Source organism: Triturus cristatus, chromosome 1_2 (genome assembly GCF_964204655.1).
Source record: "Triturus cristatus chromosome 1_2, aTriCri1.1, whole genome shotgun sequence".
NCBI lineage: Eukaryota > Metazoa > Chordata > Amphibia > Caudata > Salamandridae > Triturus > Triturus cristatus.
Window position 1 is genome coordinate 448,915,679 of NC_140580.1, and position 25,697 is coordinate 448,941,375.

Below are 25,697 nucleotides of genomic sequence, written 5' to 3' on the forward strand. Positions count from 1 at the left end.
TAGGATGGGGCATCTGGAACTGTCCCCCAGGCACTGCTTTACGGTTCCACCACCACTGAGTCGTCCCGGTGTTCTTTATCTGCCGGTGGGCTAGTAGGTTCGGCGGAGCTCTTAACACAGTTCCTACATGGGCGACATCTTGGACACGACCCCAGCATAATGATATCTTTCATGTAGTTATTGTGTTGCTGAAAGTCTCATCATGTGATTTTAAAGTAAGCCGCTGCATTGTACACCCTCCTCTGCTGTTTATTACTTTTGGGGTGCGTGTTTGCATCCTGTTATGTTGTACGTGCATAGAAAACTAAATAAACATATATATTTTTTTAAACAGAAATAAATACGGATTCAGTATGATTTTCCTCCTTCTAGTTCATTAATTTCTTAGCATGACAATGCATTTAGATAATAACAGCCCTAAACCACCCTACAAAGCTTCACTAGAGCCTGTTGTTTAATTGGTGACTTCCTTGTTAAAGCAAAGCAGAAAATATCTGATTGCGGTTGAGGCTCATTGTTTGCCGAAAATTGCAAAAATAACTCAAAAACTCTTCCAGTTTAAACGTTACCTATTATTTAATCAGCAATTAAGTCATGAGAGCTGCAATTCTAATTGCAATTCTAACTGCACGTAGGGCCCATTGTTTGCTCTACCCTAGTGGCAACAGCTTCAAAAGATCTGACATCTACAGAGAGATGGTGCTTTTTAACAAGCAATGCATATATTCTTTGTTCTTAAACTTATTTTTATTAAACTTTTTCGTCAATTCAATCTTATAGCATGTAACCATGCAAATTGTTCATGAGTGGCACATCAGTATAATCGTTACTGTTGTAATAAAAGTTTGTGCTACATGCACTCATTAAAATATCATTAACGCTTCTTGCCACAAGACCAGGCTTCTTAAGGTTGATATTTATATGAAAAGCCATAATTGAGTTCTGCAGTATAACTGCTATGCTAGCTAGTTCAATGTTTCATGACATGGATACGATTTGTTACAATAGTAAACAGCGTAACAAGTCCGAACTGTGGTGACTGGAAGGGACACAGTATAATCAGCTGAACAAGTGCCTTACAGAGGGTGAAAGTAGTAACTGTATGCCGTGATGCGAGGCAAGAGAGCGTCGCAGCATAAGACAGGTGCAAGGGAAATTAGTGCAACTCGCATACTAAGTGTAAAGTGTGGGGCCTACTGGCAGTGACGAGCTCAGGCCGTGGGGCACTTTAGCAAATATGCACAAGACCACACATATAGCGCCCATCTGCCTGTTTATTTATTTGCTCGAAGTGCACCCAGCCCTCGGAGTGAGAACTGCTTACATTGAATTGCAGAGGCCGGGAGGCTTTCTACATCAGTTCCATTTTTAGGTCTCGGCTAGCGAAGGCTGCGCTTGCGCAATCTCGCTCGCGAGATTTAACGTTTTAGAAGTGGGGCTTTAACCCGCCCCTCTTCTTCCCTCTTCTCCATTGGCTGGCCTCTTAAATGCTGGTCAGCCATTGGAGAAGAGCTTTGTCTCTCCAAAGAAGCCCCGTCTTTTTCGGATTCGGGGGCGTGTTTTTTACTTTCTTTCTCTCCTCTGGAATGTAAACATTCCAGCCAATGGCAAGAGGAGAGAAAGAAAAACACGCCCCCGAATCCAAAAATGCCGCTGCGTTTCTCCGAGGCATTTCTGCTTGACCTCGGAGAAAGGCGGCGGTGTTCATGGCTCTGTGTCTGGGGGAGTTAGTTAAACAGTCTTAACAGTTAGTTAAATCTAGAACGGAAAGTTTGCAAAGAAAACGTTTCTATCAAAAGGCATCTCCACCATTTCTTTTGATGTAAGCCCCCGGATCTCACATTCCACTGTCCCTCCTTTCACCGCCTTCAGGGAGGTGAAATCCGGAGTCACTCGTGCAGCTGCGAGCGTTCACGATCAGAGCGCTTTTAACCAATCCCTGCTCTCCTGAGAAGAGACTGTTCGGCTCGCGCTGCACTCCATAGTGGGCCCACTTCCTGCGCAGGGGCTGCGAGCGTTTCCTGTGTACTCTAAGGGGTGAATTATGTAACTCGCGCATTTTTTATGACTATATTTTTTTCCAATTATTTTTTATAGATTTGTATTCTTTCCCACTTAAAGATTTAGTGAGATGTGTTTAAATTGGGATCAGTCAGCTCATTACAAAATGGTAGCCATGGTTACATAAGGCTGATAGGAGCCGCCTCGTCATTAGCAGGCCTCTTTTATGACTATAGTCTCAGGGTACTAAGACACGCCGAGCATGAACAAATGTGTATTTAATTATTTATTTATGGGCGTTCTGAGCAGGAACAAAAGCCCTAAATATGTACAAGAGATGTTTACGGCTTCAAGGCAGAGTGCCTAAGTGAAGGGGGAGACGAGTTAGCGCCTTACAAATGACCTCAAATGAAGAGATGTCTGAGAATGGCTCTAAACCTGAAGTGACGTCAGATTGGTTGGTTATGCGACAGAACGGGTGCGCGCTGAGGGCACTGGTTCAATGGAGAAACACTTGTGTTATAGCGAAGTTTACATTTATAAAGCGCTTTCCACTCCTGACGATGCGTCAGAGCGCTTTTATGGGTGATAGCGTGCCACCCCTTGGGAAGGCTCGGGTGGAGGAGTAGGTTATGGTTGTGATGTGGCCTGCCTGTGTGGGTAGTGGTTTGATGCCCTGCTTTGTCATGCGTTGGCGCTGTACTCTGGCGTGCAGTGATGCGCATGGAGTGACAGACAGCCTAGTGGGCGGCTGATGCCTGGAGTAGAGGTGGGCGCAGTGTGCCCTACGTGCGAGGGGGTGTGCTTGTATGGCAGAGGCTGTCGCTGCAGACGTGTGGCTGGGGCGGGGAAAGGACAGTGTGGGGCGTGTGGTGTGTTTACCACCCTTGAGGAAGTCTGTTCCAAATCGGGGGGGTGTAAAGGTTGGCTGTCCGGGCAGCACCGCTTCACCAACGGCGCAGCTGAGTACCGCACAAACAGCTCCAGAACAGCTCTAGACTCAGGCCAAGATACAGCCGGAGTTTGCAAATTCCACCTAAGGGAGAGTTTTGTGAGCGAAGCACTTCACCAGGTGGGTATTAAAAAATTCAAAAAGTACACCTCCGGCTAAAAAAATTGCCTTCCTCTATGTCTGACGTAATCCGTAATTTAAATCACCGAGGTGTTTCATACTTCCAATGTCGATAAATCGACCAGAATCGCGATGTCATACTAACAGCGCCTGCTTTTCACTGCTTCGAAGCCACAAGCCTTTGGCAGTAAGCGCTACGTAAATACTGCATTTTTACTGACAGGCACCTGACCCTCCAGGGTGGGAGTCAAGCCTTTCTCAATGTTCGTTGTAATATCGGTTTCTCTGACCCAGGCACCCCCCCCCCCCACACACACACACAATCCCAATCCGCCATTTTAGGAGAGCCATGATACAGGCCGCTGCCGATCTCTCACAATCCTGGGCACCCCAGGCACCAGAATGCAGCTTTCAATGCTACTGCCCCTGTCAGAGTGTTGCAGCAGTTATTGACAATGCATGTAGGGCACGCCAGCACCCATGGGTGTGTATGTGTGTGTGTGTGTGTGTGTGGGTGGGTGGTTGTGTGGGTGGTTGTGTGTGTGGGTGGCTGTGTGTGTGTGTGTGTGGGTGGCTGTGTGGGTGGCTCTGTGTGTGGGTGGCTGTGTGGGTGGCTCTGTGTGTGTGTGTGGGTGGCTGTGTGGGTGGCTCTGTGTGTGGGGGGAGTGGCTGTGTGGGTGGGTGGGGGTGGCTGGCTGGCTCTGTGTGTGTGGCTCTGTGTGTGTGGGGGTGGGTGACTCTGTGTGTGTGGGGGTGGCTCTGTGTGTGGGGGTGGGTGGCTCTGTGTGTGTGGGGGTGGGTGGCTCTGTGTGTGTGGGGGTGGGTGGCTCTGTGGGTGGGTGGCTCTGTGTGTGTGTGGGTGGGTGGCTCTGTGTGGGTGCAAATGCAATAGGTCTCGCATTGAGTGATTAAGATATTGACATTGTAAATAACAATGCTGTTTCTTTAAATGTTTTAAAAACAAAAACATAAACAAAAATAATGTCATGAGCAATGCCAATAGCTCTAACTTTAACAATGCCGAGACCATTGCATTGTAAATGCTTGTTTAACAGTTTGTGGATAAGTGCTCACGCATCTTGCAAAAGACACACAAAGTCTCTCAGTCTCTGGCTAGGAGCGGGTTTTGAACGGAGACCATACTTCTGGCACCTGGCTGGCACCTGGCTGCGCTTTTGTTTCCACTCGTTACATGGTTGTCATCACGGATCTCCCCAGCCGGAAAGATTGGCTGTCCTCTGCTGGCACAGGTTGGTGAGGCGTCGGTGATAGGGTGGCCTTCACTTCCAGTGAGTGTTGGGGGACTGCCCTGTCTCAGGGAGATGGGTGTCTTAGGTTATGACTCTTCTGTCTCTACTTCGTCCTCAGCCTCATCCTCCTGCAGGCCAGCTGCTCCAGCTACCTTCTTGAACCACAATAGGCTTCTTACTGCTGCGCAGCTCTTTCGCTGAACAGTGACCATGGTGCCATCGATCCTACAACTTTCCAAACTTCCAGCTCATAGGGTATCCTAAATTTCCTTCCATGTGCGGGTCTTTCATGATGACTTAGGTCCCGATTCGCAAGGTGGAGTTCTGCACTCGGCTTTGACACCTAAGTCGGCTGGTAGCCATTCTGGGTCTGCTTTGAAGCTGTTCCTTCTGGGTCTCCAGAACAGCAAATTAGCTGGGGCACAGTTAGTGGTGGTATGCAGAGTTTGTCTGTAGGCCCTCAGGAACCTGAATTCCGCATCTTCTCCTTGATCCACCCCTATCCTTAGAGCCCAGTTCAAACTCTGCATGAACCTTTCAACTTCTCCGTTAGCTTGAGGTCATTGGGGAGTTATCTTTCAGTGGTGGATGACAAACGACAACAAATATTTTTGGAACTCCTGCCCCTGAAACAGAGGCCTGTTGTCAGACCTTACTTCCTCAGGTAGGCCTGCATCACAATGGTCTTCTCTAGGATGGGCTTGACATGTGAGAATGCTGTGGACTGTGCTAACTCCACCACTGGGAACTTCGAGTGAGAGTCCATCAGCACTACGGTGAGACATCCATCTGTGAAACACCCAAACTCTATGCTGACTTTGGACCAAGGCTTGAGGCTGGGCTCTTCAGTCAGTACTGGGGCTGGTGCTGGTTTTGGCCCATGAGTAACAATTGCGCAGTTTCTCGCACCATTGCATCCATCCCTCGGAACCACTCTTTGCTGCGCTGCCGAGCCTTTGTCTTACCGGTTCCTTGGTGTCCTTGGCATGGCAGGTTGATCTCTCTGGTCCATAGGCTCCATGGCATCACTGTCAGTTGGCCTCTCAGCAGTAGCCAATCTCGACTTTCGCTCAGCTCGCTCCGCACTCTCCATAGTTGTTGTCTGGATGTCTGTTCATATGGTATCAGGGATCGTGACCCGTCGAGGAAGTGCTGCCACTGTCTTCGGACTAGGGACTTTTTTTTCTTCTTCAAAACATATTGTATTGATTTTATAGACACCAATACGATATGAGTGTACGCTAAAGGACATATGGCTAAACATAATTGTAAGCATACAGTAGTAGCATTCCACAGCATATTCTATATCAAGGATGATATACATTTGAACATAAGCAACAACAGAAACCGCATCGTACCAAGCCATAGCCTGCTCCTAAGTCCGTGCCCTCGTCTCAAGTTGCAATGTGCCCCCATGCGGGTGTGTGGTGGCCTGGATTAGTAGCCATATCAGTCGTGTGTACCCGCATCAGGCATCAATAAGGGAGCCCCATGGTATGTGCCCCAAAGGGTATGTGTCTGTAGACGGCCCATGATTTCCAGAGTTTGGTATGTTTTTGGGGACAATTTCGGGCCATAAATACGGGCCGTTCAATTTCCATGGCGTAGTCCAGGCTTTTCTTCTAGGTCGATAGGCGAGGAGGAGATTCAGCCTTCCAATGCTGCACAATGTCACGTTTGGCTAGTGTCAACCCCAGAAATAATAGGTGTCATTTGTAGATGTAGGGCCAGGGACTTTTTTGCTCGGGTTTGGCTTCCATTGTTTTTGGTTGCCTCACAGATTTCCTCAAGGGTCAATGCTTTGGGGCAGGCTTCATGTGCAATCATCTGTATGAATTCTTCAGTTCTTTCTTCATCTTCTGTTAGTAGCCTCATCTCAAGCGGGGAGGTATGCCGCAACAGATAGTTGGCAGGGCAGTAAATGACTTCAAATGCACAGGGCTGCAGCTGTACAGCCAATCTTTCGATTCTTGGAGGGGCGAGATGAGTGGGTCCAGTGAAGAAAGAGAGAAGCGGCTTGTGGTCGGTGACCGCCCTGAATTCATTGCCACAGAGAAACAGGTGGAAGTGATGGCATGCCCACCGGATGGCCAGAGCTTCACTCTCTATTTGAGCAAAGGGGGTCTCTGTATCGGGTGCTTGCTTGGTGTACTCTACAGGTACCCACTCTCTGCCCGCCCTCCTTTGCAGGAGTACAGCACCGAGTCACACTGGACTGGCGTCAAGCACCAGCGCCATGATGGCTTTACTGAGGAGGGCTTCTTTTATTGCTCAGAATGCCTTCTCAACTTTGGAGTACCATACCCATGGAGCGCCTTTTTTGGTGAGGGTTCATAATGGTTCAGACACCGTGGCGGCGTTCATGATGAATCTCCCACAATACGTTGCCATTCCCAGGAAACTATGCGCTTCTGTCGGGTTCTGGCGCATTGTTGGTGGCTTTTGCCTTCCTCGGGTCAACCTTGAGTCCCTATCGCGAGAATATGTAGCTGAAATATTCTATGCAGTCCTGGTAAAAGGAGCATTTCTTTTTATGCAGCATCAGGCCACAATCGACTGGTCATCGTAGGGTGGCTCTCAGTAATACATGGTGCTTTTTGAGGCTCTCACATAAGATTAAAATATTGTTGCTCAGGTTGATCACTTCCATCAGTCCGGAGAGGATTTCTTTGATGGTGTTCTGAAACACCTCTGCCGCGGATGAAATGCCGAAGTTCAGTCTCTGGTAGTGCCTGAGGCCCACATGTGTAGAGAAAGTCATGATGTAGCGACTTTCAGGGGCGAGCTCTAGCTGGTGGTACCCTGAGTTGAGATCCAGCTTCAAGAACCATTGTGCCCTGTTTAGATCTTCCACAATGTCATCCATGATCGGTGTTATGTGACGTTCCAGATGAATGGCTTGGTTCGGGAGCCTCATATCTACACACAGCTGTATTGCTCCTGGTTGCTTGGGCTTTGGTGCACTGACGAGTGGGGACACCCTTGGTGTATGGCTAGTCACTTTTTGGATGACTCCTTGCTTTGCCAATGCTTGCAATTCATGCTCCACCTGTGGCCTCAGGTGGAAAGGGACTCTTCGGTGTCGTAGAGCTGTGGGCTTGATAAAGTCATCAATGAGTAGCTTTAATTTGTTTGCCCTTTAACTTCCCTAAGCCTTCGAACAGCTGTGGAAACTCTGCGAGCATGGTGTCGGCATACGATTCATGCATCTGTTTTGCAAAAAATACTAATTCAAGGTCTTCGGTTGTGTGGCAGCCAATTAACGGGCCTTTTCTTCCCTCCTTTACGTAAAATTTTGCTTGGGTTGTGCGGGCGTCGCTTGTGATGTCCACCTCTATTAATTCATTGACGGGAAACGGCTCTGTCCTGCCATAGGTGTAGATTTTCACCTGCCTGGGTGATAGCGTTGAGCGAGGCGTCAGCCTCTCAAACTGCTCAAAGTCCATTATGTTTACATATGCCCCTGGTCAATGAGTGCTGTGACGGGAGTGCCTCTTATCTCCACTGTGCACATTGGAGGCAGTAGTCTTTTGTGGCACACTTTCCTGGCCAAAGAGACTACAAAGACGTTATCCTCCTCTTCATCGTGATGGATGCCGCTGCCACTGGGCGTGTCTGCATCAGCTGTGTCTTCAATTGATAGCTAAAGACACACAATTGATGGACGGAATGCAGAACAAATCAAAACCTTCACCCCCAGTCAAGAGATCTGGGTTAAATCCATCATTCTTTTGCTCACCATGCCATCCCAGTTTAGACCTGGCCATATGCAAATCAGTCTTGATCCTGTGCCTCATGGGAACAGTCCAGCCCGAACTGCTAAGCCAGGTCCTCCCTGGACCGGAAACAAGCATCCTAGGACTGGTTTCGGGGTTTCACCCCTCTTCAGCCAGGATAGCTTGATTCCAGTGGCACAGTGAGCCCAGGACCCACGTCGGGGCATACCTGGCGCACTTGGGGCGAGAAAGCAAAAGACACACCATTGATGGACGGAATGCAGAACAAATCAAAACATTCACCCCCAGTCAAGAGCTGACACAGGGCTGCGGTCGCTCACTTTGAATTTTCAGTGTTGGGTCTTTGTCTACCATTTCGGCACACCTTTGCGAAGTGGTTGGCTTTTCTGCACTTCAAGCACTACTTCCCTCTGGCACATTTCAGGGATCCTGTGTTCCAGACCGCAGTTGCTGCAGCTTCCACTCAGTTGTTTGAAGTTTCCAGCTTACCATGCAGGCCCTTGGCACTTCTGTACTGCATTGACTCATTTTTCCTTGAGGCTGATGGTTTTCTGGGATCCGTACGTGGTGAAAGATTTGCTCAGGGCCGCTTCCATAACTTCAGCGCAGCTGTTTGACAGTTTATGGCAATGGGCCTGAACCAGGATGTCATGCAGTGAAATGCCTGGCTGTATTAGGATAAGCCGTCGTAGTACCGCCGATTTGTAGTCTTGCATAATTGTGCTCTTATTGTCTGCTGTTGGTTAATGTTTATACAGGTACTTGCTAGTTTCCTCAGTCGGGCATAGAACATGTCGACCGACTTAGTGTCTGTTTGTTTGGCTTGGTGCAGCTTGAAATGCTCGTAGTCGCGATTGAGCTGCAAATCGAAGTGCCTTTTTAATGCTATAGCTCCTGCGTCATAATCAGCGGCATCACCAGTGTCTGGCAGGGTTTTGAATAATTCGTAGAGCTCTGCGCCTCCGAAATGCATGAGTAGCGATCTCTTTGCAGTGCCATCTGTTTCCTGTGTGGCACGAAAATAATGTTTCAAGCGTCCAATCCATGAACACCACCTTGGCGCTGCTGTGGCTGGGTCCGACAGTTCACTAAATGGTGGCAGAGGCGTTACTGAGGCATGTGCATAGTGGGCTAGCTCGGTGTGAGCTTGATTTTGTTGCCACACACTCATAGTGGTGAGTAACCTTTCCCACCTTCTTCTGCGTTGTTTGCTCTGATAGATGCATGTGGCTGAGCTCCTGCCAATGATCAGATGTGCCCTTTTTACCACGTGGACACAGGTACGCAGAGGACATGGTCGACGATGGGCTGTCTCCTGGATGTGTGCTCCTTCTCCCTCCCCTTGTCTTTATTTCTTTGTCCTTAATATCCTCTTTTTGTGTGTGGTTCTGCCACTTCTGGTGCTTCCGTTCAGTGGAGCATCAACTGCGTCGGGTGTGCGTGGCAGCGCGATGCACTGAGGTCAGGCTGCTTGTCTCTGGCCCTTGGGGATGGGTCAGCTGAGTGAGGCCACATGTAGCGATACAGGCCGCTGCTGGCCTCATCGGCAAAGGATGTGGGGCGTGGCCTAGTGGAGCAGCAGACTGCCTCAGGGCAGTCTGGAGGCCGGAGCACCGTGTGGTGTGCGGCTGGATTTTGTGGGCCACAGACAGCAATGCAGAGTGATGGTAATGCCAGGATCTTCGCTCCGCGCCAACTGGGGCGCCATTGCAGGTAGGGGGCAGTAGACAGCCAGTGCGTGCACGCTGGAACAAGAGGGGGGACAGGGCATCACACAGGAGCGAACCTCAGGCTGCAGCACTCACTCACCAGGCGTGTCGGCACCCATTTGCGGGGGCGACTTTTGGTGTAAGGAGCGGCCATCCACAGCGTGTCACTGTTTGAGCAGTATGGCACTAGCGTCTCAGTGTGGAGACCTCTGAAGTGTGCAGGAGATTCAGGCAGGGTTGTGCCACTCATCACTAGTGTAAAGCGCAGGGCCTACTGAAGGTGACAAGTGCAGGCCACAGAGGGCATCAGCTAATATGCACAATACCACTCCTATAGATTACTTGTTGGCAATGGCCAGAGCGACCAGCTACCTGTTTATTTATCTCCTCGGAATGTGCCTGGCCCTCCGAGTGAGAACTGGATTGTAGAGGCCGGGTGGCACTCTACACTAATGAGGAGGAATCGTCATTTGTGGAATGAAAGGATTGCTCATAGGGCTTTAAGTGTGCCTGCCCAGAGAGAGACGCAGGTAGCGGGGCTGGTAGCTGGTACTAAGTAGGGGGTCACTAGTTAGGAGATAGTATGTTAAAGTAAGCGCATTTGATTTGCAGTTACGCTTCTATGATGGGAGGGTGTCGTCCTTGGATTGGGCCTGAAAAATCTCAGTAAGCTCATCCCATCCTAATAACAGAAGGTATTTCTGAAGTCTCCTGATCTCTTCAACCAGAGTAAGAATCTCTCTGACTCAGCACAAAGAAGGACCGTGCAATGCCACACATCGGCCAAGAGAGGCGCAGCAGTCTTCTTAAGGCATGTTACTGACCGCTTTCTAGTAAGGTGGCTAAGTCCAGGAAGTGAGACATGACTTAGTGTTTTTTAGAGTGTTTAAACAATCCTAGGGCACAAAGGTTCCAAATATGCAGGTTGCAATGCCCTTATAGCTGACTTAACTGATCTTTGACTGCTGTCCAGAAGTGGACTAGCTCAGGACATGTCCAGACCATGTGTTGCATGTCCGTACCCAGTAGCTGGCAGTTGGGGCAGTGTGCATTGGCTGCTGGAAAAAAATCATTTATCTTCCCAGGGATCAGGCATGCTTAGTGCAGGGTGTAGGACTGTATAAGCTTAAATCCAGCATTCCTCGATACTGTGGTAGGGTGAGCCAAAATATGATCCCATTGAATTTTGTTGAACTCTCTGCCTAGGTCCGTTTCCCATCTGTCGCGAAGTGTGTTCATGGAATCAGCATGTGAGCAACGAGCGATTTAGTCCGCCATCTGACAAGGTGCCAGCCGGTGGACTTAATGTCGATCGCCTACATTACTGCATGCAAAGGTGGCAATGCTGGCAAACTTAACTATATAAAACTGGTGAATATGGAGAAATAATATGTTCCATTTTTTTTATAAACAGATTTTATTGAGTGAATAGCATCATAAAACCACAATTACATTTGTGTCATCAATTACCTTACTGTACTTTAAGGCTATACACTCTTCCTAAAAAAAATCAGTAGTTGAACTCCTCAAACTCTCACCCTCCATGAGTCGAGCCCAACAAAAATGCTTACATCAGGTTAAGTCTTATACATAAGCATCCCATTAGTACACACAAGCTACAGGAACACCCAATATGCCCCTGCCATGGCTGGTTCCGTGGGGTACATAGTGCCTGAACATAAATAAATGTGATTAATTCAACCAGCGGAGTTCAGCGTTTTTTTCTCCGGATACATGATCGGAGGGAGCAGTGTGGATATATATATATATATATATATATATATATATATATATATATGTATGTATGTATATGTATATAGATATATAAAGACAACAAATTGCGCTGCACTCCGTGAACTGTAGTATCAATAATGTTTATTTCAAATACAAACAATCGCACCAACGCGTTTCGACTACCCTGGTCTCTGTCATGTTTGGTGAGTCTTTTTTCAGTTTCACCTTTTATACATAAAAACCCACACTACCCATCATGAGGCACTCTGGGATATGTAATGCAGTGTGAAAGCTCTCTTAATAACAGGTTCATACAAATCGATTTCAGTACTTGTAATCTAGACTTTGTGGGCTCAGCTGAGCACCTTTTAACATGATAATACAGCATACACGTGTAATCGCCACCAACAAGCCCAACCCAAGTATAGTACATTGCATAATCAAATCTGCACATAGATAACAGTAAACAATTGGTGTGCAGGTACAAAGTACTTTTGAGTGTGACCTTTATCGAACTTTTAATTTCTTAACTTATATTTTCCCAAGTTGAGCGACATACTATTTTTTTAAAGTCCTTTTTTGCCACAATCTTAGTAGATTGTTTTAAATCAATGTATAGTACCATAGTATTTGACGAGCAACAATACCCTGATGGGCATATATCACACAGCAACTCAGAAGCATACTATTTGCGACATCCTTATAAGTGCACAAAGAGTTCTTCATCATTGTTCAAACCAAATGGGGACTTAGTTCTTAACTGAATAATATACTTGGATTCCAGTGGTCATAATGTTTAGGTGTGATTGCCTCCACATTCATAGCTTCGTACCAAGTCGACACCATAGTACCTTAAAGTTCCCCAATCACTAACATGACATTGGGCCTGATGTTTTGCAACTGCATATGTGATGTCCTTGTGTTTCACAGCTTGAATATGTTCTAGTATTCTCTTTCTCAACAAACATGTAGTGCTGCCTATATATTTCAAACCACAGGCACATTCAAATGCATACACCCTAAACTGGGAACTACATGTAATCTTATGTTTGATTTTAATCGGTTGATTATGTCTATCAAAGACAGTCTTCATGTTGGTCCCAATTGTTCATGCTTTGCAGATGTTGCATTTGATAAATCTAAGTTGTAAGTCATCCAGCCGGGTTTTAGTGTATTGACCCAAAAAGTGACTTCTCACTAGTTTGTCCTTGAGTAATGATGCTTTCCTGAAAGTTACTTGAGGTTTATTGCCTAACCTGGTGCCAATATCAGGATCTTTTAAGTTTAGATACCAGTGTTTGTTAAATATGTTGCAAATCATTGTACTCTCTTCACTATAGGTTAAATCTGGCCTCATTTGTGTTTGATCAATGCTGGTTGTGGCTTTCTCATTTTTGATGATCAAAGTCTCCATACAAGATGTTGGTCTCCTTTTCTCCACGCCCTTTTTCAGGTTTCTCTCTTTATAGCCTCTATCTTTCAGTCTTTTAATGACTTAATTATACTTCACCTGCGCATCATCATCCTTCAAACAATTTCTCCTCATCTGTATTAACTGCTATTTATAAGTGATTTAGGATGGAAGCTGGTCCCATGTAGAATACTGTTAGTAGCAGTATCCTTCCTGAACAGTGTGGTCTCTCTTTGTTCATCTTGTACATACACTATGACATCTAAAAAATTCACACATGATTTACTCACTGAATATTTGATTTGTCGACCCAAATCATTCTTGTTAAATTCAACGAGGACCTTCATAAAGTCTTCAGTTGTACCGTTCCAAATTAGGAATGTCATCGATATATCTCGGCCAAAGGATTATTTATTTCAAAATTTCCTGATTATTCTTCCCCAAACATATTCCTTCTCCCACCAACCCATAGTGAAATTAGCATAGTTTGGCGAAAAGGAAATGCCCATCGCATTTCCGCATTGTTGATGATATACTTCATGATTGGAGAAAAAACATTGGATGTGAGGCACATTCCAATCATAGTGTGCAGCGTTTTTGTATGTTGGCAGTTCATCCATATTCTGTTGTCTTAAGAAGTACTCACACTCTTTTAATCTCACTTCGTGTCTGATGGAGGTATATAGTGATACTACATCAAAAGTCACTAACAGATAATCACAGTTCCAACTGATATCTGCTAGTATGCGTAGAAAGTCACCAGTGTCTCTGGCTTAATGTTTTTACATTAGGTGCCAAAAAATAGGCTACATAGGTACAGACATTTTCATAGAGAGAATCACATGCCCACACTATATGCCTCCAAAGGGAATTACACAGCGTTTGTGAATCTTGGGCAGGAAATAGATGTTAGATATCATTGGATATTCGTTCTTCAGGAATTTGTATTCATTGTCATTTATTAATGGGTCATCATACCACTGTTTGAATTTTTATTTAGAGTGATCATCATGTGATTGATTGTATTCTTTGCTAATTTATTGTATTTAGTTATCTCCTGTAGTCTCTCAGCCTTTTTAATATGGTTATCTTTACTGAGCAGGACAATGTTGCCACCTTTTTAGCCGGCTGTATTATGATGGAATAATTTCCCATTAGGCTTTTCAATGCTGTACTTCCTTTTTTGTCATATTTTACCATTTACCATGAAGTCTTTATTTCTTCAACTTGTCAATATCTGCAAGGACAACCTCTGAAAACAAGTCAAACGCATTGCCAGGGGAGAGGGAGGGTCAGTATTTGATTAACTTTTTAGGTTGCTGTATTTGGGCCTGTTAGTTTCAATTGACAATTCCTCCAAACCCCCATACCTGTCATATGTTCATATATATATATATAGAGTTCCTTTATAAGGTTATGTATGGAAAGCCAAGGTGACTTGCAAAATCTTTATTATGTTCAATAGGGGGTACTTTATCTATATGAGAAGATATTAGAATCAGTTTAATACAAGCCAGTTCGTTTTTAATAAAAAAAGGTGCAGTAGCTCAGGAATGTGTAGAAACAAGAAAATATAAAAAGAGTCTAACTGTTCTATAACTACCTAAGGATGACAAAAATTAAACATGTTGCCACAAATATCCCCTTTCTGCTTGTCACTTTACAGGTAGAAAAAAAAGAGTTTTGTTTTGTTCCTTAAACAGCTGCTTTAATTATGCTTTGTGACCTAACCTTCCTTTTCCCTCAGCTGCTGGATCTACAACAGGCATTGTGACAACAGAACTCAACTGTAATAAGTTATTAGGGTTGAGTTCTGACGTCATTTCTTTATTATAATAGATGACTGGGTGTGTCCCAAGTCGCCCATTATGAAGAAATTGATGACCTTCTTTAATACAGAAATTGCAGAATCCCATGTAATATTTGAGAAAACCAAAGGTTACAAGGACGTTCTAGTTTAGCTCACATTTCACTCATACAAAACCAGAGAAATTCAGCAGTTATAGTTACCTGAGCTAACTACAACTTAAGCCCCCGCAATGCACTGCTTATTGTAGTAATTAACTCCAGGTAGCCATGATGTACTTCAAGTAGATTTATTAGATGTAGTTACAGGATATTGAGTTCATGTGATGCAGCCCCACTAGGAGCAGTCTGCCTGCTGCTCAGCCCATACTGCAACTGTCACACTCAAGCATCCAGGCACCCAAACATTCCATTCATATCCCTCAAGCCAACATTCCATGCATCACATTCACACTGGCTGAGAAGCTAGGGAGAAAGTAACAAGATAAATACAATACATGTTAAACTACATTTATGACCTCACATATTACATCACTCATGACATGGTCAGTGACTTCACTGACATCTCAAATGACATCACTGATGACATCTTCCAGTTCGTGTACGTTTTTCTTTTTAGAGTTTATGTTTGTTAAACATATATAAAGCAGTGTACCATCGAGATTTTAGACATGCCTACAGCCTGAACCGCTTAACGTAATTACACAAAATTTGGTAAAAATGTAGGTCTTGGTCCAGAAAAATGTAATTTGGTGTAAACCTGTTCAGTAGTTTTGGAGTTATTAAAGAAAAAAGATGTATGTATGTATAGAGATAACGATCCACTGCGGTGGATCCATGAATCAACGTGCAAACAGCAATAACGTGATTGGCTGGTCACAACCTGAGAGTAAAGTTTCGGCAGTCATTTTGTCAATTAGGACACGCTTCTCGGGGGCGGGGGGACAAAGTGCAAATAGGAGATAAGAGGTCATGATAGAGGTATCCTGACCCCATGGAACTGATGAATGGGTCTGTGTGTGACCCTCCATTGGCAAGAAATTGTACAAACATTTTTTGGGGGGGTGTGCTAGGATCCACTGCGGCGCTCAGAGCAGCCCCTTGTGTGAATCCGCAATGGATTCACGGATTCAGATCTCAATTATTTTTTCTAATACACCCACTCACACACACACACACTTGCACAACGACTCACACTTCCATAAAGCCAATCACACACCCATTCAGAGACCCAGAACACCACTCACACACACACACTCACAGACCCACACGCCAATGTAGACATCCACACAAAGACTCACACACCCACTCAGAGACCCAGAAAAACACTCACACACATACAGCCACTCACATACCCACTCACAGACCCAGAAAATCAAAGTTTATATGGCACTCACACACCCACTCAGAGAACCACTCACAGATCCACAGAGGCACTCACACACACCCACATACACACCCATACAGCCACTCACACACCCACTCACTGACCCACACGGCCAGTCACACATGCATTGACACACCCACAACACACACACACCCACACAACTACTCACACACCCAGGTTACAGGGACCTTACAGTTCGGAAATAGCATTAAAAAAATCATAGAAATTCACTGGAAAAAACAAAGATGACAGAGATGTTATAGTTAGGAAATAGAATTAAACAAAACCTTAAAAATTAACTAAATAACTAACGGTTACAGGGACGTTATAGTTAGGTTCAGATTTTACACTAACAAAACCATAGAAATCCAGCAGTTATAGTTATCTCGAGTAACTATAACTCATGTCCTAAGGTAACTATAATTCGTGCCCTCGCCATGCACTGCTAATTACCCCACATATTACATCATTCGTGACATCTTCTGTGGCATCATTGATAATATCACTGTAACATTTGCAGTGAATATATTGATGAGAAAGCTGTGCATGGCGGAATGCAAATTATAGTTATCCTAGGGTGCGAGTTATAGTTACTTGAGATAACTATAACTGCTGAATTCCTACGGTTTTGTGTGTGTAAAATCTGAACCTAACTAAAACGTTGTAACCTTTGTTTTTTTGTGAGTATATTAGATTAATAAACTAAGGACTGTTCAGTTAGGACTAAACTCTGATAGAGAAATGTTTACTTTATTGAGTTGAATCAATTCTATGAGACTCAGTTTAGGTAGTAAATGGGATACTAATATTAATAAATGTTAGTTTAATATGTCTTTAAAATTGGATCATATTGCCTAATTATTTATTTTTATATTTTTAATAAAAATGATGCGTAAGTGTAACAATAAATTTTGAAGATTTGATATTGATAGTCTTAAAAGCCCGTGGTTGGGGAGTAAGGTGTAGTAAAATTGGAACACCACTAACAAGGAACATCAAGTGTTCAATAACAGATCAAATATTTTGAATAGTGGCCATTGCTAATTTTTATAATTATAACTTACAACTGCGATTGTGATCAAATTAAGGTTTTTTTAGTTCATTTTTTAGTATGTTGAGGTTTTCATCCTAGAATTATGTAATTTATCAACACGTTCTTCTCACTGTTGATTTCAGATTTCAATATTGCAGTTTTAGAAGGATTAACACACTATTATGTAGTAAAAAAAAGACACATTTTGGGGTTAGTGTGGGAGATATGGACAATGTTGTTATAATTATAATTTTTTGATTGAGTTTGGGATCTTATTGAGGGAGTTATTTCTTAGTACATTGAGTGTTTCATATTGGAAACATGTATTCTATCAACAAGTTATTTGCACTGTTGAATTCAGTTTTCCGTATTGGGGGTAAATTGCAATTATGAGGTAAAAAAGACTTCAATTTTGAAGGGAGGGATGGATATGTGGATATTAGTGTCATAAGATATTTAATTTGTTTATCTTTCAGCGCAGAATATACAATATCCGAAATAGGTCTTATTTTTTAATTGGAATTTTTGATTCTTTGTTTGAATGTTAAATGTTGGGAGAGAAGTTGGGATGGTGACAGAATCAGTGAGACAAATATGTCTTGACATATGGACTAACCTCTTTCGTCAAAAATTGTCTGGGGTTATTAGTTTATTTTTTAGCAATTGTAAATTGCGCACTGGGTGAATTCTTCCAAAATTCTTCAAAATATAAAATAAAACATGTGATGTCTATATATATAATATAATATATATCACTGTGACGAGTATTCCAACATAAGTTCCCCGCGCAACATCTTCCCAATGTGAACTCTGAGAGTTGTAGTCAGCATCAGGCTATTGCTGACGGGTGATCACATGACCCGGGGTGAACAGTGCTTGCACAAATTGGAGTGCTACGGGACTAATTTAAACACTGATGTGACAGCATCCGGACAATAGCGGCATCTGAGGAAGGCTATTCTAAGCCGAAATGCATTATGCCCAGCAAAAGGTCCAATAAAGTGCTTCCAGAGGAATTTCCCCGTGTGGCCTCTTCCTTCCTTGGTTCAGGAGGGTTTTGTGGGATATATATATATATATATTTGGATTCAATTCTCCAACACATAGTAATCGCACTCTCAGGATAGTTGCAATACCACAGATTTATTGCCAGTAACAAGTTTCGACTGTCAAGGCAGCCGTGACAGTCAAAACGCGTTACTGGCAATAAAGCTGTGGTATTGCAACTAATCTGAGTGCAATTACTTTGTGTTGGAGAATTGAATTAACATGTCCAGTGGGCTTCGCTGCCAATTCGCACCACCTATCTACGGGCTGAAGGGGCAAGAAGGAGCATATCGAGAAATCAAGTTTTTTGAAATATATATCTATATATATCCAAGTCCGAAACCCATGCTCCTCTCACGGGGAAAGGATCTGTGCACACAGGGGTTCAAGAGCTTGCAAACTTTATTGAGACCAGCATGGCGCGTTTCGACACAAATGCCATTATCTCGGGTGTTGCAAATCTTCATGCTTTTAGAATCAATCATTTTTATTACGTAGCCGCAAGGGAGCAAATACACAGCTTAGCTGCCTACATCATAGCGCCGGCAGAGCGAAAACTACTGAGAATGACACCGCGTTTAGGTCTACATCCCTGAGGACGACCTCGCAATGAGTTCAAACCATAGTGAGTCAGTAAGGCGCCAAGCGAAAGTGCCACTTTTATAAGAAACATTAACATAAAGAAACAACCCCCCCTCCCTCAACCCACCCCCCACCCTCCCTCCGCATCAGTTCGAATCTGGTAAAGCCAGTTCACTCTTGTCTCCAATCAATGGTCAGTCATCTAGTAAGTCAATTCGTGGATGCACCAGGCGGTTCTAAAGGTATGAGACGCAGAATTTGCAGATATTTCGGGCACGTGACTTCTCTCATATCTTTGGTAAGAATCTGCAAGAAAGGAGCCCACAGTTTTGCAAAGTCCTTGCCTTTCCCATCTACACTCAGCGATAACCGCTCCATTGCTAAGAGTTGCCAAAGTTTCTGAATCCAATCTCGAGAGTCTGGAATCGTCAGCGACCCCCAATGTGCTAGGACCACCTGTCGCGCTGCCAGCAATGCCATGGAAATTTGCTTACCGTTCAGTGATTTCAGCGGAAAAATCTTTGGATGGGGGAGACCCAACAAGGTATACTCGGGAGTACGTGGCAAAGTAATCTGAAATGCTGCATCAATGTCATCAATGATTGCTGTCCAATAGCACGTCAGTTTGGGGCAGCTCCAAAGTAAATGCACCAAGGTGCCAACAAGACCACACCCCCGCCAGCAGAGGTCTGACTTGGAGCTGTCCCAACTCTTAATGCCCACTGGAGTATAATACCAGTGAGTAATCACTTTATATGCAGATTTCGCCCCTGCCGTGTTGGAGGCAATATGGTGCTCTCTGTAAAAAATGTGTTCCCACTCTTGGTGCGACAAGGGCCTCCCTAGGTCAGTTTCCCATCTGACTTGCGCTTTTGTGCGGTGTCTCTTCGCTTGTGCAGTGATCATGGCATAAAGTTCAGAGATGAGTTTACTGTTGTCCTTTTTACACCCCAGCCATTTTTCGAAGGACGTCAGGGGGCGAGACATTAGAGTGAAATTCTCCGGCCGCGTAACCCAGTGTGCGACCTGGGAATAGTGGAAGGCATCGGACTCAGGCAAATCATAATCCCTACGCAGCTGAGGAAAGGGAATCATGCCCCCGAGATCGAACAGGGCACCCACCCTTTTGCAACCCCTATCCCTCCAGCGTTGGAAGATCTGGGATGCGCATCCTGGCTGAAAGTCGGGGTTGTCTACTATGGAGGTCAGAGGAAAAGGGAAAGTAGTCCACCCTTTCGGGCCTGCTAATCGATCCCAAACTTTGAGAGTCGGGGAGGTAACCGGAGAGGAGTATAGCCCCCACACTCTATGCCGGCGCGGAAGCCACAGTTCCCGCCATATGTTTCGACCGGCCACCGTTTGGTCCATAAAATTCCAGTGCTTGCTGGATAGAGGCCTGTTCCATTCCGTGATGAAACGGAGACATGTTGCCTGATAATAGGCGCTCACTATCGGGAAGCCGAGCCCTCCCTGCGCCTTCGAGGAGGTCACATGCGCAAATGCGAGACGTGGTTTCTTATTGTCCCATAAGAACTTATTAAGAAGTCCCTGTAGTTTGCGAAGCGCACCTGGCGGCGGGCTCAAAGAAAGCATTTGGAAGATGTAGAGGATGCGCTGTAACACCATCATCTTCACTGCCGCCAACCAGCCATACCATGCCAGTTTGAGACGCGACCAGGCAGCCAGTGCCTTGGTCGTCTGATCCAGCAACAGGGAGTAATTAAGAGCAGCCGTCCTAGCAATGGAGGAGGTCAGACGAATGCCCAGGTATGTAATATCCGTGAACACCCACTGGAATGCAAAATCTTGTTGGAGATCCTGTATCTCAGTCTCCGGGATAGAAATATTGAGGATTTGCGATTCTGTGAAGTTGACCTTAAACCCCGCTACATTTCCAAAGGTAGAAAGCTCCTTAGTCAAATACCGCAGAGTCGTTCGGGGTTGTGTGAGTGAGAGGATGACATCATCAGCATTCATACTAATTTTATGAACATCAGCTCCAAGTTTCAGGCCCGCGATGTCAGGGTTGGAACGGACGCGTTGAGCGAAAGACTCCATGTAGAGCGCAAATAAGAGGGGGGACAAGGGGCAGCCCTGCCGCGTGCCCCGGGCAATAGGGAACAGGGTCGACTTGCAGCCATTGACCAGCACAGCCGCCGTGGGGGAGGCATATAGACAACTAACCCAACGGATAAAATAATCTCCGAACCCGAATGTACGTAGCACCGCAAATAAATATTCCCAATTAACTCGATCAAAAGCCTTCTCTGCGTCTATCGAGAGCAGAAAGGCCGGAGTACGCGATCGGTGAATAAGGTCAATGAGGTGCAATAGTCTCTTAGTATTATCCCCTCTTTGCCTCGTCGGGATAAAGCCGGATTAGTCCGGGTCTACAATGTTATCCATAAGGGGACTAAGTCGTGCAGCTAACAAACCTGCAAACAACTTCACGTCAATATTAAGGAGTGAGATCGGTCTGTACGACCCACACTCCTTTTGATCTTTCCCAGGCTTTAGAATTACAGAGATGGCCACCTCAGACATGGAAGGCGTCACCCTCCCAGCGTCCAGGAAGGAGTTAAAAAGCCTTGGTAAAAGGGGAGCCAGTTCCACACAAAATTGTAGAACAGGGCTGAAAGGCCATCCGGGCCCGGCGACTTAGCCACTTTGAGCCGCGCTATTGCCGATATTACCTCCTCGAGGCGAATAGGGGAGTCCAAATCGTCAGCCGACGTTTTGAGTAAGGGGGTGATATCGCAGGAGGCCAAATATTCCCCATGGTCATGCAAACGGGTGCCTTCCCTCGAATACAGGCGTTGGTAAAACTGACGAAAGGTATTGGCAATCAGGGCATCCGTGGTATGCTCTACTGCATTCTGACCCCGTATGACAGGGATTGCGGACACCTGTGCCTGAGCCCGTAATCAATGCGCGAGCTTCCTCCCACATTTATCCCCACTGAGGTAGAATTTGTGCCGGAGCCGCAGGAGCGCATGCTCAGCCCTATCCAGATCCAGATGTTTCAGCATACGGCGCGCGTTTCCAACTCCCTCCATACTCTCGGCGCCCAGTGCACTTGTGAACTGCCTCTAGTTCACCTACCTCCTTCTCCAGCTCCGCTCGTTTTCCTTTGCGGAGTCGTGCGAAAGATGCCGCAACAGCGATAAATTCCCCCCGTACTACTAGCTTCAAGGCTTCCCACACCGATGCGAGGCGTGTGTCTCCCTGATCATTCTCAGAGAAGTAATGTTTTATAATGTCCCGAATCCGTTGAGTGACATCGTCAGAGTGAAGGAGGGAATCGCGAAGGCGCCAGCCCGGAGGAGTAGAACGCGCGTAGCACGCTGGAAGTTGGACTGAAATGAGGGCATGATCTGAGAGGAAGCGAGGGTTAATATCAGCAGCGCGCAAGTGAGGGAAAAGAGATGTGAAGGCTAGAAAGTGGTCAAGACGCACATATGTTTTGTGTGCCGCTGAAAAGTATGTATAGTCACGCTCTTTCGGGTGCTGTATTCGCCACACATCACACAGTCTGCAGTCAGATAGCCATTGTTTCCCAGCTCGTGACAATGCCCCTGTCTGATTAGACCTCTGCCCTGACATATCCAACTCCGGATCCATCACTAAATTTAAGTCTCCCCCGATCAGAAGTGCTGACTCAGGAGAAGCAAGAGCCTCAGACAGGGCAAAGTGCAAAAAGGGTTCTTGTCACTCATTCGGGGCATATAAGGACCCAACCGTAAAATGCATGTCCCCCCATTGCACCCTGAATGCCAAGAACCGTCCCTTCAGCTCTGCTATCGTAGAAACTATTTTGCATTGTGAACGTGCACTAAAGAGGATCGCCACCCCATTTTGTTTGGACAGTCCAGAGGACCAAAACTGTTGTGGGAAGCGCCTATCCCTCATACGCTTGGTGTCTTTAGGTAAAAGGTGGGTTTCTTGTAGCAAACAAATATCCCCCCCAGTATTTTCTAAAAGGGAAAGTATTGCTAACCGCTTGACAGGACTATTCAGCCCCCGTACATTTAAGCTAACAATGTTCAGGTCCCTACTCATCGGAGCAGTGAAGGACGGAATATCCATGTTATGTTATGTTATGTTATGGTAGCTTATATAGCGCATGGCTACCCCAGCAACGGGGCGTCCCAGCGCTTGCAGACAACCAGGTACACAGCAGCCAAACCAGGTGTAGGGAGAGCTCCAGAAAGTCGGGTCTAAAGAATGGAAAATAGCCAGGTCTTAATTTCCTTTCTGAAAGCCAAATGATTCGTGATAACACGAGCTTCAAGTGGGATTGTGTTCCACAATTTCGGGGCCAAATATCTGAAAGATCGGCCTCCGGCTCTGCACCTCCTGATCATAGGAATATGGGCCAGAGTCAAATCAGCAGAACGAAGATCCCGGGTGGGGACATATAGAGAACCCCAATTCTGCAGATTTTTAGGGCCCGAGGAGTACAAAATTTTATGGATAAGGCAAAGTGCCTTGAATTGAATCCGCTGTTTTACAGGCAGCCAATGCAAATGATGAAGAATAGGAGAAATATGACAATTTTTGGGCAGTCCAAACAGACTACGTGCGGCCGCATTCTGAGCTCTTTGAAGTCTATGAATTGTGGATTGATTGGAGCCCAGCATGAGGACATTGCAGTAGTCGATGCTTGACAGCACCATAGCCTGAATGATCGTCTGACGGACTTGGGGATTGAAGAAACCCAGAATGGGTCTCAGAGACCGTAAACGGCCGTAACACAGACCAGCTACTTTTTTGGCGTGGGAGTCAAGGTCTAGTCGATTATCGACCATGACACCCAAGTTTTTAACTTCCATCTTAGGGGTGGGTGCAGGCCCCAATGCAGATGGCCACCACGTGCCGTCCCATTTTAGGGTCTCCTTTCCAACCAGTAGCACCTCGGTCTTAGATGAATTAAGCTGGAGACGATTTTCAGTCATCCAGTATGCAATGGCCGATAGATCTTCTTGGAATTTAATTTTGTCGGCATTGGTGTCTCTGGAGAAGGAGAAGATGAACTGTGTGTCGTCCGCATAGGATGTTAATTTGATGTTATGGGTTCTAGCCAAGACGGCTAGGGGGCGGACGTACACATTAAATAACGTGGGGCTAAGTGCAGACCCCTGGGGGACGCCATGACCCAGTGGGAACCTTCCTGATGTATACGGTGGAGCATGCACCTGGAAGGAGCGGTCCTTCAAAAATGAAGCGAACCACTCTAGGGCTCCATCTCGGACCCCGATCTCCCACAGTCTTCTTAAGAGGATCTCATGGGAGACCGTGTCGAATGCTGCGCTCAGGTCTAACAAAACCAGCGCTGCTGTACCACCTCGGTCTTGCACCTCCCTCAGTTGTTCCGTAACGGCTAGCAGGGCCGATTCGGTACTATGGTTCGCTCGGAAGCCATTTTGAGAGTCATCTAAAATACCATTGGCTTCTAGATAGTTGATCAGAATGGAGTTTACATGGGATTCTGCTATCTTGGATAGGTAGGGTAGCAAGGATATTGGTCGGAAATTTTCCGGCTTGGAAGGATCTAGAGTAGGTTTTTTTAATAGAGGGACGACCTTAGCGTGCTTCCAGGATCTAGGTATTGTGGTAGATTCCAGGGTTTTATTGATCAAGTTCCGACCTTCTGACAAAATCGGATCCTTATGAAGTCGCGCCATTTCAGGTTTTACAGGATCCTCAGGGGAACCGGATTTGATTTTAACAGTTAGTCTATCCATCTGATCTGCAGAAATCGGTGGGAGGGATCCGAGAGAATATGGGAGGTCTTGTAGTGGCTCAGCTGTGGAAGAGTCGGAGCTTGCAACATTTGAGGGGAAGGATTTATAGATACCCTCTACTTTATTTATAAAGAAGGTGGCAATCTCGTTACAGTGCGCATTGGACGTAATCATATTACTAGGTCCTTCAGGAAGTTTAGTCATTTCTTTAATCATGGAGAATATTGTTTTTGATTGATTTGTGCTTGACAGAATCATGTTGGTATAGTATCTGGCTTTAGCTATTTTTATTAGTTTGTGATATATTTTTGTAGCAGTCCTGAATGTAATTTTGGCTTGGGGATCATAAGATTTTCTCCAGGCACGTTCAAGCAGCTTACATTGCTTTTTTTGTTCAGCAAGTGTCTCTGAGTACCAAAGGTGGGATTGTCCGCGTTTAGATTTAGATAGTATTGTGGAAATCTGCTGGTCTAATGATTTGTTAATCCATTCTCTGTATGTGGCATCAGCTTCCTCCAGATTCGCCGGCCAGATAGGGCATGTAGTTTTCAGGTTGTCTATAAATCGGCTGCTATCTAGTTTATGCCATGGGCGCCTTTGGATAGAAGGGGGGGGCTGTTTTTTAGAGTTATCAGCTACCTGGATGGTAAAATGAACCAAATAATGGTCCGTCCAGCTAAGAGGATAGGGTAGGAAGGCAGTAATGGCCAGAATGTTAGAAAAGACTGGGTCCAATAAATGGCCGGCTGCATGGGAGGGCCCTTTGACAAGTTGTGTAAGTTGGCATGCTTCTAAGTCATCTCGGAGACCTCTCACCGTGGGTATCTCACTGCTTTCAAAGTGAAGATTTAAGTCTCCCAATAGGCTAAAATTAGCGGAGTTCAGCGTCATGGTGGAGACAGTGGCTACCAAAGATTCACAAAAGGAACTTGAAGGGCCAGGAGGGCGGTAGATCCATGCACCGACCCCAGACCACCGGGATCAACTCTAATGAGGGTCATTTCCCCAAACCGGCCTACTTGCCTATCGCGTCTGTGAACTCATACCGAGTCCCACAAGAACACACAAAAATATCCCCTGTCAACAACATAAAAAGTCCCTGAAAAAGACATAACAGAGAGAAAACAAGAAAACAGGACAAAAGTTTGGTGTAGTGATCAATGTCCAGGGGAACGTGGCACAGG

At 45.6% G+C, this 25,697-nt stretch overlaps 1 protein-coding gene across 5 annotated transcripts in view; it reads left to right on the forward strand.

Moving 5' to 3' along the window:
- Positions 1–25,697, forward strand: part of CPEB3 (cytoplasmic polyadenylation element binding protein 3) — a 675,133-nt gene that overhangs the window by 74,837 nt on the left and 574,599 nt on the right. The window lies entirely within an intron of this gene.